At 34.8% G+C, this 14,444-nt stretch overlaps 1 pseudogene; it reads right to left on the minus strand.

Annotated features, from left to right (window-relative positions):
• Positions 1–5,053: 5,053 nt before the first annotated feature.
• LOC126004966 (uncharacterized) lies at positions 5,054–5,173 on the minus strand (annotated as a pseudogene).
• Positions 5,174–14,444: the final 9,271 nt, after the last annotated feature.

Raw genomic sequence — 14,444 nt, forward strand, 5'->3', positions numbered from 1 at the left:
AGAGATAGCACAGCGGCATTTGCCTTGCAAGCAGCCAATCCAGGACCAAAGGTGGTTGGTTCGAATTCCGGTGTCCCGTATGGGCCCCGGTGCCTGCCAGGAGCTATTTCTGAGCAGACAGCCAGGAGTAACCCCTGAGCAAGGCCGGGTGTGGCCCACCCCCCAAAAAAAAGAAAAATTATACTTTCCATAAATGTTCTTAACACTTTATTTGATATTGGTTAGATGATGTTTATGGTGAATAAACAGGGTGAATAAAATTTCAGTCATCAGAGATAAAAAGGAGAATGGTTTATTTTGATAAAAATGTGGTAAAAGAATTAAGAATGGAAACCATATTTGATGGCAATTGTATTATGTATTTGATTTGCTGATATTTTAATTGTAATATCCAGATTTAATTGTCAAATCCAGCAAAAAACATGAGAGATACAGGCAAGAGGATCTGAGATTTATGGCCAACAGAAATTTATTTGTGCACACACTCCATATAATAAACAGAGTAGGAGTAGCAACATTTATAACAAAGAATAATGAGCCCTTTTAGAAAATCTTTATCACTTCACTTTCCCTAACAGCTGTGTAATATTCCATTTTGTAGATTGTACCACAGTTTCTCTAGACATTCATCTTTGGGATCTTGGGTTGTTTCCAGATTCTAGCCATTAAGAATAGTGATGTAATAAACATAATAGTGCAGAGAGCATTTCTGCCTTGTGTTTCTAGGCCTGTAATATATATTCCTCATAGTAGTATTTACTGATACTGAATAAAATGGGTCAGAGAAAGAGGGATAGACATAGAATAATTCCTCTCAATTTTGAGATAGTAAAAAAAAATGTTAGTATGGTGATAAGATTTAAAGATAATAGAGACAGCCAGAAGACCAGTCCATGATAGGAAGCTTACCACAAGTAGTAGGGGAGTGCACTAAGTAAGGTCAGAGAAGGAAGCACTATGACAATGATAGTTGGGAATGATCATTCTGGACAAGAACTGGGTGCTGAAAAGAGATAAAATGATATTTATGATACGCCTTTAGTACTGATATTGTAAAACCATAGTGTCTAAAAAGAAATAAAAAAAGAGAGACAAGAAAAATGTCTGCCACAGAGGTAAAGAGGGAAGAGGGCAGAGAAAGGGTGGGAGAACTGGGAATATTGATGACAGGAAAAAGTACTGGTGAATGGTGTTGTACATTATGACTGAAACTCAACATGAACAACTTTGTAACTATATAGCTCATGGTGATTTAATTAAAGAATTTATCTATTTCTAAGTAAATAATACAATACCTTAAATTAAAAGTAATAAATAAAAATTATCAATATTTTCTTGTGTAGGTATTGATTTTACCTAGTCCAATATCTAAATTTATTGAGTTGTCGATAATTATTTGTTCATTTTTCCTTCATTTTTCTTACTCTATAAATGGTTCAATAGATTAAGTAAAATGAATTGCAGAATAGGGCAGGTAGTCTTCCTCTTCTATGAGGTAATATGGTAACATGAGGTTTCCTTCCTGCCCCTAGTTTCTGTAATAAAGCAAAAGAGGAGGCCAGAGAGATAGCATGGAGGTAAGGAGTTTGCCTTTCATGCAGAAGGACGGTCGTTCGAATCCCAGCATTCCATATGGTCCCCGTGACTGCCAGTGGTGATTTCTGAGCATAGAGCCAGGAGTAGCCCCTGAGCGCTGCAAGGTGTGACCCCAAAACCCCCCCTCAAAATAAAATAAAATAAAGCAAAAGAGATAGAATCATTGACTATGAAAGGATGATAAGTCACCGTGGGCTATAGTAGAGGACTGGTCTTTAGACAACAATTATTTTTATTAACAAATGTTTTAAAGATATAATACCTTGGTTATATTTGTTCTCCTTTGAATCTGGCTCATACAACTTAGATGTTTAAAGCAGCAAACTTTAATTAGGTCAGTTTCTGTGAGCTTCTAAACTGGAAGAAGTTTGAATATTCTATTTCAAGGACTTTCACGAGGTACAAAGCTACTTACCATAAAGCCTCAATTGTGGCCATTATATTTTCTTTTAAAATGTTCTCGCATATTTTTGGGCCAGTGGACTTAATTCTTTTTAGTGGGTTCTGTTTGTGCCATACAGTCCTCTTAGAAAACATTGTAACAATGTTTTCTAGGAGAGAGTTATAGGGCTAGGCATCATGCGCTGTTACTTTCACAATGTTCTATTTTATAGAAGCAAGTAAATCACTAGGTCTACTTTGTAAGCAAATCACTCAATCTGAGAAGAATTAGTCTGCACATCAATTTGGGAAAAGTTGAATACTCTATAAATATGTTTTTAATTAAAAGTCTTCTTAACCCCCATAAATCTTGATTCTGTGCAGAATGGTAAAACTGGCATCACAAGTCAATTAGAAAACTGATATTTTAATTGTTACAAATATGTTATATATATTATGTGTACAAATTAAGTCTTTATTTCCTTAATGCCTTTTTGGAGTGAACTAATCAAGAAATGATCTACCACACAGTCACTATTTTTCTCAAAGCAGCTTTGCATATTTTGTATTTTTGCTAAATAAGCACTAAGAATCTATATATTTACTCTTCATAATACTTTTCACAGCAACATCCATTGACCTACATTCAGCATTCTAAGTAATGACTATGTTGTAGAGATAGCATATTCCATATAGAGAAGATGGCACCAAAATAGGCAAAGGTAAAAGAGGCATTTACATTTTTTATGGATAGCAGAATTGTTGGGTGTTGCAGAAAAGAAGAGGAAAAATACTCATGAAGATGTTAAAAAAAAAGTCAGAGAATTAAATTTCTGGTCAGAAAAGAAAAAGATCTTCAAGAGATTAGAGAGTACTGTCTAAAGTTGTTGAAATCACTGACAAGAAAAATTGATAAAGTAGAAACAAAGGAGCAAAATTTAAGTATGAAGTTTATATTAAGTACATTGAAATGAATAAACAAAGACGAATTGTTGCAGTTTTCTGCGACAATTGGCATGGAACTGGAAGGCGTATCATGTCAAATGAAGTAAGGTAGAGGAAGAAGAAAAATAATGCAAGTGATTTCTATTTAATACAGAGGGACAAAAATCAGAAAACAGATAGTAACAAATGATGATATGCTCTTGGCTCTGGATTGTAAAGCTGATTACCAGGTAGTGAAAGGATGTACAAAGGGAGTGAAACAATGAATGAAATAAGACTAGAAAAGACAGAAAGGTAGTGGTTAAAGGTCATGTGTTCTTTGGCAATGATGGGAATTGTAACTTTGTACGCTACTAAAAATGTTAATATTATTGTAATCATGTTACCTGAACTATTAAAAAAGATAAAATAATCATTCTCATATTTTGCTGTAGGACTGTAACTCAGCATTTCTTAAGAAAATGCAGAAATCTGGGGCAGGAGCCAGTTTGTAGTACAGTTTGTAGGGTCCTTGCTTTTCATGCAACTAAACAGAATTTGATCTCCAACACTACATTTGGTATCCTGAGCCATGTAAGGAATGATTCCTGAGCAAAGCCAGAAGTAAGCTCTGAGCACTTCTGAATATGGCTCCAAAAAAAAAAAAAAAAAAAACCCAAATAAGTAAATAAATAAAATACAGAAATTTTTTTTTAAATTTTTTTTTATTATTTTAATTATGACAACAAAGATGCAAAGAAAGAGGACAGGGTAAAGTTACAGTGGAAGCCCAATCACCCATAAACAGAATTCTCGGTTGTCCCATCGATGATATCCCAGCCTTGAACTTTCAGCCAAAGAACATTAAGAAAAACAAAACTGAACCCATGTACAATACAATTACTTTGTCCCTCAAATCCCCAGTTGTAGTACATACTTAGCAGCACAAAATATAATCTAAAGACATTAGACTTATATAACTCCTTAAACATTGAGGGAAAAGTACATTTCTCTAGTTCCATGCACATGCTTACTAGTTTAAGTTAGCCTCAAAAGTTTTAGTGGGTTGTTTTTCTTAAGGATTGGAGTCAAGGGAACATAGTAAAAAACGGAAAATACAGAAATTTTTACCGTATTTATTTTGGACAGATAATAGCTTAGCACCCATGAATAATTTATAATTTCAGAAATATCAATGTTGATGCACAAATTCATAAAAAGCAGTTAAACATATTGTAGGAACCTCTGCTAAAAATTCACAAAAATAAAAAATTATCTTTGCAATTTACATAAAAATATTATTATATTTAGTCATAGAATCAGGGTTATATTCTTATATTTATATTTCTGTTGATATTTTCTTAGTGCTATTTTGATAGTAATAGATTCTGATTACTATTAGTGAAATCATTACACTAGTGATTCATTAGTGATACAAGTCACTAGTTGGAGTGTCAATAATGATACAATTCAAGGGGATATTTTAAAATGATTGAAGAATATGGGGCAGAGCAGCTTGAGGATTTGTCTTGCATGCTGCAACCTCTGTTCTATCCCCAGTATCCCATATAGCATATTGAACACCACCAGAAGCAATTCCTAAGTGCAGAGCCAGGAATTACCCATAAATACTGCCCCGTGTGGCCCCCAAAAACTTAAAAAATATTTTCACTATATGGGAAGAAAATTCTTTTTATATCTTATATTTTTCTGCCTTCTGTGAATTTTTAAGTATGTGTGGTTATTTTTTTATTTTTTATTTTATTAATTTTTGCTTTTTGATCCACACCTGGTTATGCTCAGAGGTTACGCCTGGCCATGAGCTCAGAAATTGCTCCTGGCTTGAAGGCATATATGGGACGCAGGGGCGTCTAACCGCAGTCTGTCCTAAGTTAGTATGTGCAAGGCAAATGCCCTACTGCTTGGGCCACAGCTCAGGCCCCAAGTGTGTGTTTTTTAAATAACCACGAAAAGGGGGAAAGGAAATGCTCTATGATATTTTATTTGTATTTAACAAGTACATGTTTTTTTTTTTCATGTAAATAGGCAAGAGTTTCACATTGGTAATTCTCCAAAGTATTCTAATAACTGTGCTGTCATTTCTTCAGGTATAACAACTAGAAACCCAGAGTCACATCTCTCACAAGACTTGTTTGATCATCAGAATTAGTAAGATCAGATTTAGGAATGAACTAGGTCTGGGATACATATGATTTTATTATATTTGTCCTTCCTGATTTTTATAACATCAGAATAGTGAGAATAATCTCAGAAGGAGATCATTTTGATAGCTTAATAAAAAGGCCCATCCTTCTTTTTTCTTATTAGATAATGCAAATGAAAAGCCACATAACACAGACTTTATGATAATTATAATCTATCCCTGTTTCCTGTGCTTGAAAGTATAAAATATTATCACTTTATTGGATTGTGAAAAAATAAAACACTATATTTTATTGATTAAGAAAATTCAATATAAATATATACCAAAATATTTTCCTTCATGACCTCATTTATAAAATTTTGGACCTCAATAAAATTAATTTATAATTGTCTTGAATAACACCTGTTTATTATTGGCTAATCAAAGCATTTTGTTATCGAACAGATAAAGATACTAATAGAAAGGAAGGAAATGAATTGTTCATCATGTGAATTAAACATTCATTGCTGATTTACACAAGCAATTTGACTCTTAATTCTGAATAATTCCTTTGTGTAATAACAAGGCTTTCTAGTACCAGAACTGGTAATATACTAGTGAGTACAAGTTTTCTCTAAAATGGATTAGAAACAAACTTGTTATCTCTCAAAGTGTAACTTTTCCACCCTATTGCTTGATGGTACTTGAACTCTGATTACCTTCTCTATGATAAAGGAAAGATTCAGCCTACATAGTCATTAATTTGAAGATATTTTGAACATTCTGACACTCTCATCAGCTAGCTGAGAGAGACAAATTTTCTTTTACTTTCTACTAGATCTCTGACATACAGAGAATTCAAAACGTCTCCCTGGAGACTAGAGAGCTAACATTAGGTGATGTTTGATTTTCTATCTGACTCTGAAAGACAATATTTTTTTCTAAGGAGGTAGAAAGATTAATGAAGAGTTCATCTTAAGCTTTGATTGATGGTAGTCACATTTTGTGTTTTAAGTACTGCAGATCTCTAATTTTATGCAAAATGACAAGCACCAAGCGAGGAAATCACGTCCAGAAATTAGGAAACTTTAAAATGGTTTCACTACAGAGAAAAACTTAGTCTTAAACAGATTTTGTTTTATATTGTAAGATTTAACATACTTACTTTGTTGTGTCCAAAGCCACACATTTTAAAGTAATATCTATTTGATTGAATGTGCTTAAGTAAAAGATTTCCCTAAGTATATCTCATTTGAAGCCACTATCCCATTGGCAGTAATAATGGTGTCAATTACAGAAATGTTGCTGAGAACAAAAATATTTGATATACCGCAAAGGTCATCAGTAAATCTCCTTAAAATATATTCAGCCCATAACGTAATAGTTTTGCAACCGTGATGGTTGTTGAGATGCAACTGTTGATGATATGTTAGTAAAATAGAAATTTAAACATGAAAACAATGTAAAATAAACAAAGGTAAGATTAATTTAACAAGTTCATTGTAACATTGAATTAGGGAGAAAATTAACAGTAAAGACTACCATTCTAAGTGAGATTAGCTCATTCTTAGTGAGCTTAAAAATTAGAAATCCCATAGGGGTTTTATGAAAGAAGGATTTTAATGTAACATCAGAATTTATTCTTCTCTTTGTATTCTCAGAATTTATCAGTAAACATAATATGAAAATATAGACATATTTGGTTTGCTTCCTTTTTTTCTTTTTCAGCTGGAAATGAGGGCTTATTTTCAACTTGATTAATTGTAGTTTTATTAAAACCCCCTCAAGAACAAGGAAAAATAAAAAAACAGGACAAGTAGCCATTATTTCAAACACTGGAGGTATAGAAGCAGCAATGGAACTAAAGTTGTATTTCTCCAGCAAATCTCAGGAATGGTTAATAATTTCTAGGCAGGTGCAGGCAATTATATATGTACTATAAAAATGTGCCTAAAGTCTAGCTGCCCCCATTTGTATTTAGTTTCTTTAAATAAAGGAATAGTCCACTTCTGGGGGCACAAAGGCCAAGCACTAGTCTTCATAGTCACAAAGCAAGAGCTTGGACCTTGTGGCATTCCCCATTATGCTCCTAAGTGTAAAATAAATCTTGAAGAACTTCTAAGTGTGTTCTCATCACTCATTATCTACAGACAGAATTTGGGTGGCCCTGCTGTGCTTGACCCCTCCAGGTTCACCTGTTATTGACTTTGTGTGTGTGTGTGTGTGTGTTTAAAGTAATCTCTTTATTTAAGCACAATGATTACAAACATGTTCGTATTTGGATTTCAGCAATAGAATGCACAATCCCTTCACCAGTGCAACATTCCCGCCACCATTGCTCCCCCCTTCCTACTTCTCTCTACTCCTGCCTGTCTTTAAGTTAGGCATTGTACTTCTCTCTCTATTGTTGTAGTGTAGTTATTTCTCTAAATGCACTTACCACTCTTTATGGTAAGCTTAATATGATTGGCTGGTCATTCCAACCCTCATGTATATTGTCTCTGTGTGTTATTATTGGGGTGTGGAATTTTCTAAATATATTATTCCATCGCACATAGTGACAATTTGATCTCTTCTTTTTTTTTTTTAGCAGGCACACTTTATATCTCTTTCTTGCCTAATTGCTATGGCCAGAACTTCCAAATTTATATTGAATTTAAGTTGTAAAAATTTGTAATCTTTTTCTATACGTGATTTTAGTGATCATGCTTTTAGTTTTTTTCATTGCATAAAATGTATGTTGTACTTTTATATTACATTGCTATAACTATAATAAAGTCTCTTCTCACCTTGTTTTATTGATAATTATAACAATAAATGGTGTTTGTTCTTACCTAATGCTTCCTCTGAGTCTATTGATATGATCATGTGCTTTTTATTTTCCTAGTAATATATGGCATAATATTTTGATTGACTTGCATGTTTAAATTATACTTTCAGAAGACCAACTTAGATTCTATCCCCAGAATCCATGTGGTCCCTAAATTCATCACCAGGAGTAATCCTTAACACTGATTTGTATGGCCAATAAAACAACAAAATACCCATGGTGTTTTAAAAACATGTAGGCCAAATGCTGCTAAAATTTACATGGTATAAATTATAAAATATAAGGCAAAGGTGTCAATATACCATGGAAACAAGATTAGAGAAAATTGTTTTATGTTTTTTCTCTAAAAGAAAAAAACTTACTTTATAACATTTAAAGATAAGATTTTTTTTTAAAAAAAATACGGTTTTTGATCATTAGCCTAGAACGGTTATAGGAGTCCATGAATTTATCAATTTTTTCAAGTTATCTTATTTTGTGGCATAAAGATTCTCAAAGTAAACTCTGATTACCCCTTTAATTTTTGTAGTGATCTCCCCAATTTTTGATTTCTTTTATTAAGTTTCTTTTTATTTGTGAGTCTGACTAATGATTTATTGATCTTGTTTATTTTTTCAAAGACCCAACTCTTGCATTCTTTTATCTTTTTATTCTTTCTGGGTATCTTGTTCAATTTCAGCTGTAAGTTTATTATTTTTTAATTTCTTAAGCTGTGCCATTAAGTTATTTATGTAGGTTCTTTCTTCCTTCCTGATAAATGCTGTTAAGATATGATTTTACTTTTAATAAAATATTTTTGTGTCTCACAAATTCTGACAATTTATGCCTTCATTAGCATTTGTTTCCAGGAATCTTTGATTTCCTCCTTGATTTTGATTCTGACCCACTTCATGTTCAGTAGTGTGCTGTTTAATTTCCAGGTGTTAACAGTTTTGCTCTTTGTCTGTAATTCACTTGTATTTTCAGTGCATTATGGTCTGAGAAGATAATACAATTTCAATTCTCTTCATTTTATGGAGGTATGTTTTATGACCCAGCACGTGGTCTGTTTTGTAGAATGTCCCACATGTATTGAGAAGAATGTATATCCAGATTCATGGGGATAACTAGCCTTATAAATACGTACTGTCACTTTCTTCCAATTCTTATTTCAAGGCCAGTATATCCTTGTTAAGATTTAGCCTGATTGATCTATCAAGACATGACAGGGTGGTGTTGAAGTCTCCCACTATTATTTTTTTCTTTTGATGTCCTTTAAGTCTATTAGCAGGTTTTTAAAGTAATTTACTGGCACCTAATAGGTAAAAATATATTTAGGAGTATAATTTCTTCCTGGTGCACACATTCTTTTATTGTCAAGAAGTGTCCATCTCTGTCACTTATAACTTTTAAGTTCAAAATCTGTGTAGTCTGATATTAGTATAGTCACCACAGCCTTTTTAAGGGAGTTGTTTGTTTGAATTAGTGTTCTTCAGCCTTTGACTTTATGTTTGAGTCTATGTTTGCTCTGGCTATTCAGGCATGTTTCTTGCATTTTGGACTCAATTTTCAGATCCATTTTGTTACATTGTCTATTAACTGTAACATTTAGTCCATTATCACTGTGAGAGATTATTGTCATGGGATTTTGTGTCATATCATTACAAAAGTTTGGTATTTGTGGGATCTGTGTTGCTTTTGAATATTTCTGAACTGTTGTTTTATCTGTGAAGTTGTCTATGATTCCTTCAAACCTGAATGAAAGCCTGGCTGGATTAACTATTCTTGGAAATTATTTATTTTGATTTTTTCCCACTATATCCTACCACTGCTTTCGACCTAGAGGGTTGCTTGTTATAAATATGCTTGAGAATTTTAAGTTTCCTTATTTTCATATAATTTCACTTTTTGATCTTACTGCTTTCAGTATTCTCTATCTATGCTTTTTATTATCATTGTGACTAGAAAGTGTTTTAGGCTGCTTTTCTTAGATCTCTTTTAGCTGGTACTTTGCAAGCATCTAGGATTTGGAAGCAAACATTCTTCAGCTCTGGGAATTTCTCAGCTATGATGTCTTTGACTCTTGCTTCTTTTTTTTAGCCAAAACCATACTGATTTTATTTTATTTTATTTTTTAATTATAATTTTTATTTTAATCATAGTGGTTTACATACACAGCAATATTTATTATTTTGAGTCAGGGGAATTCTCACCACCATCGTCCTCCCTCCAACTCTGCTCTCGTCCTGCCTCCCATAGCCTCCACCCTCACCCCCGGGGCTGCTAGAATGAGTGGTCCTCTCTGTGCCTAGCTTACTACTTAGTGATCTTTCAATGGTTTGTTCATGGTACCTCTATTATATCCCCCTCTAATTGGGAGTCGGGACTAAATATTTAAAGTTATGTGATTTTGCTTGAAGAAGAGAAAAGTAATAAAATGGGGTAAAAATCAAATATGCCAAAAATGGGCGAAGTCCTTCTAGAGGCTCTCATCTTCGGTTTGAGAGATGAAGGGGAAAAAGAAGGTGGAACACCACATCAGTATAAAAAGAAGTATCGGATAAAATATCCAGTGAGCACTACAGCAATAAAGATAGGCACCACATACTTGCCATGGTCTTGAGATAAAAAGCATGACAGAGCACAGAATGAAAGAAAAGAAGAAAGAAGAAATGAATAAATAAATAAAAAATGGAGACAACCAGTTCAATATCCACACCAAATCAAAGAAATGAACAAAAGCTAGATAGATAAAAAAAATTATTTTGTGCTTTTTTTTCTCTCTTTTTCCCTTCCCGCATAGGCACAGTAAAACATTGGGGTCATTCGAAAAAAAATTCCCTTGGCCTAAGAGATACAAGGTTTCTCCACCCTTGAAGTATATTGTCATGGGATTAACTATAGACTCCTTTCTAGTTCATTTACTCTCCCATTGGTGCTTTATGGTGTATGGGAGACTTCTGCTTTGTCCTGGGTGATAGGATTAGGTCTCTGTATCTAGAGGTCTCAGTCTCTGCACAGGTCAAGGATGGAACTTATGGTGAAGTCTTTGTGGTTCCAGAAGTTCTGTTCCCTTAGTGTCATTTTAATCCGTCTTCGGTGTTTGGTGGTCTTGGTCCTTGCACTGACATTAGGATGGAGCCTGGGATAGTGACTTTTGTTATGTTACCAGAAGACCCATTCAGTTGCTTCTGTCTCAGTCATATCTCTGGAATTAGAGAACATGGTTGTTGTGCAGGTTGTAGATTAAACCCTAGTCTAGAATATTTTTTATTGGCCCCAGGATACATATTGCCCAGACATGTTTCTATCAGCCAGTCATCTGTAGATTGCGATTGTGGTTTTGCACAGACCAAAGGGTGACAAGTCTTCTGACTTTGTCTTATCGTTAGCTGGTGAGGTAGGTTAACCTGCTCTTAGGTCAAGTTGTTCCCAATTTTCTTATTGTCAGGATATCCTATGAGAGCTGGGTCATATTGTTGTTTGAGCAGTATTTAGGATATCCCAGATGGGATTTGGTTCCTGTAGCTGTTGTGAAGAACTGTGTTGTTTCTATGCCTGGGATCCAGGGTTTCAGGCTGGATGGTCAGTGTCTAGTCACCTGGGGTCTACGTTGGGTCCACATGACACATATTCAAGGTGGGAGATTCTTCTGTGTTGTAAAAAAGTATGAGTTCTTATCCCTAGTAGATAAGGACCCATTTTTTTACATAACCTCACCCCCTTTTTTTAGTGTGCCTTTGCTGGAAGAAATGGTGCTACATTATATTGCCGATGCATTTGGGGGTGGCAAGAGAAGAAAAAAGAAGCAAGTCACACACCCAAAAGAGATAAAAATAGAGATAAAAATATATGTGCTCAGTATATATAAAGAAAAAAGTTTTTTTTATAAAAATTAAAAAAATGAAATAAAAAAGTAAGTAAGGGAACAAAATGATGCAGGAGACTACCTTATATTTGGGGAAGAGCAGGTAAAGAGGTAGTGTTGTACAGGGCTTATGCTTATGATGAAACTATAGGTTTCCCCATTGTCTTTTGAGATTTTCTTGTGGGGTATGGGTTTCTGGGACTCTTTTCATCACACACTCTGAACTTCTTGAGAATGGCAAAAAATTTGTGGCAGAGAGGTCTTGGGTAGAGTTCTTGCATTGGGAATCCTTTTAGAGCTAAGACCGGTATCAAGCAACAGTCTGCGTTAGGAAGAGTTGGTAAGAAGGGCCACACTGTGTGAGTCAGCAGGGGAGTTGGTTGTTTTTTCTTGCCTGGGATGAGGTGTGGATTTGAGTGTGTGTCCCTTCACTTCGGTGCTGGATACTGGTTCATTGGGGTAGGGAGTCAGTCTTGATGCCTAATAGATTAAGAACTGAGGGTGAAGAGTTTTAATAAGGTGGGAAATCTGGATGGGATGGAGGGGTGAAGGGATAGTCAGATTTCTAACAGGGGGGAAGAGGGGAAGTATATGGAAGAGACAGAAAAGGAGAAAAGAGCAAATCAGATTGAAAAGAAAAAGAAGAAAATATGTAGTGAGAAGAAAGGAGAAAAGAGCAAAGGAATGTTAGTTTGCTTCAATGTGTTTGATGAGTAGGCCCTGTAGTATAACTCTGTAGGTCAAAGTTACTGCTTCGGTGATCTGGCTGGTCAACTACTTCAGGTCCTAAAAGAAGGTATAACCTAGAAATAAAGGGTATGTTAAAGGGTTTTATCAAAGCATCTTCATATCGCAAGCTGGGTATGGAATCTCATGTGACAAATTCCTGAGATAACATCTTAGGTTGTCCACCCTTTGTGTCAAAGAACACCTGTGGACAGAAAAGCTGAGAGGTTATTTTAGATATAGTAAGATTAAGGCATTAAATCATATTATTTTGAAATGCTTCTATTAGAGTCGGTGATTTCCCATGATAATCTTTACTTGTAATCCTGTATAGGATCCCTAAGAGATTATTATGGGCCTTTGTAGTAAAAGTCTGATGGCAAACCTGTTCTCTCTACTCTGCTGTACTTGCTGTTGCTAGTTATTTATGGTATAATGTGTAGACAAGAGTTTGTGTTTTTCCTCTTTCATGTGATTTGGTCACTACTCCCCAGTATATGTTGACTGTTACAATATTTGGAGTTTCTCCCCAGTTAAACCCTGTTATTTGACCATTGAGTATTAGTTGTATATATGGTATATTTTCTAGGTGTTTCAGAATAGTGCTATCATCCTGTGTTTATCTTTCATCTTCTGGCTTACTTCATTTAACATAATATGTTCTAGGTCCATACATGTTGCTGCAGTTTATGATTGTATCATGTCTGACTGTGTTATAGTATTGCATTGTGTATAGATACCACTTCTTTTTTATATATATATTTTATTTAAACACCTTGATTACATACATGATTGTGTTTGGGTTTCATTCATGTAAAGAACACCACCCATCACCAGTGCAACATTCCCATCACCAATGTCCCAAATCTCCCTCCTCCCCACCCAACCCCCGCCTGTACTCTAAACAGGCTTTCCATTTCTCTCATACATTCTCATTATTAGGACAGTTCAAAATGTAGTTATTTCTCTAACTAAACTCATCACTCTTTGTGGTGAGCTTCCTGAAGTGAGCTGGAACTCCTAGCTCTTTTCTCTTTTGTGTCTGAAAATTATTATTGCAAGAATGTCTTTCATTTTTCTTAAAACCCATAGATGAGTGAGACCATTCTGCGTTTTTCTCTCTCTCTCTGACTTATTTTAGTCAGCATAATAGATTCCGTGTACATCCATGTATAAAAAAATTTCATGACTTCATCTCTCCTGACAGCTGCATAATATTCCATTGTGTATATGTACCACAGTTTCTTTAGCCATTCGTCTCTTGAAGGGCATCTTGGTTGTTTCCAGAGTCTTGCTATGGTAAATAGTTCTGCAATAAATATAGGTGTAAGGAAGGGGTTTTTGTATTGTATTTTTGTGTTCCTAGGGTATATTCCTAGGAGTGGTACAGCTGGATTTTATGGGAGCTCGATTTCCAGTTTTTGGAGGAATCTCCATATTGCTTTCCATAAAGGTTGAACTAGACGGCATTCCCACCAGCAGTGGATAAGAGTTCCTTTCTCTCCACATCCCCGCCAACACTGTTTATTCCCATTCTTTGTGATGTGTGCCATTCTCTGTGGAGTGAGGTGGTATCTCATCATTGTTTTGATTTGCATCTCCCTGATGATTAGTGATGTGGAGCAATTTTTCATGTGTCTTTTGGCCATTTGTATTTCTTCTTTGTCAAAGTGTTCATTTCTTCTTTGACAAATTGTCTGTTCCTTTCTTCTCCCCATTTTTTGATGGGATTAGATGTTTTTTTTCTTGTAAAGTTCTGTCAGTGCCTTGTATATTTTGGAGATTAGCCCCTTATCTGATGGGTATTGGGTGAATAGTTTCTCCCACTCAGAGGGTGGCGCTTGTATCCTGGGCACTATTTCCTTTGAGGTGCAGAAGCTTCTCAGCTTAATTTATTCCCATTTGTTAATCTCTGCTTTCACTTGCTTGGAGAGTACAGTTTCTTCCTTGAATATGCCTGTAGTCTCAATGTCCTGGAGTGTTTTGCCTATGTGTTG

Source organism: Suncus etruscus, chromosome 3, assembly GCF_024139225.1.
Source record: "Suncus etruscus isolate mSunEtr1 chromosome 3, mSunEtr1.pri.cur, whole genome shotgun sequence".
NCBI lineage: Eukaryota > Metazoa > Chordata > Mammalia > Eulipotyphla > Soricidae > Suncus > Suncus etruscus.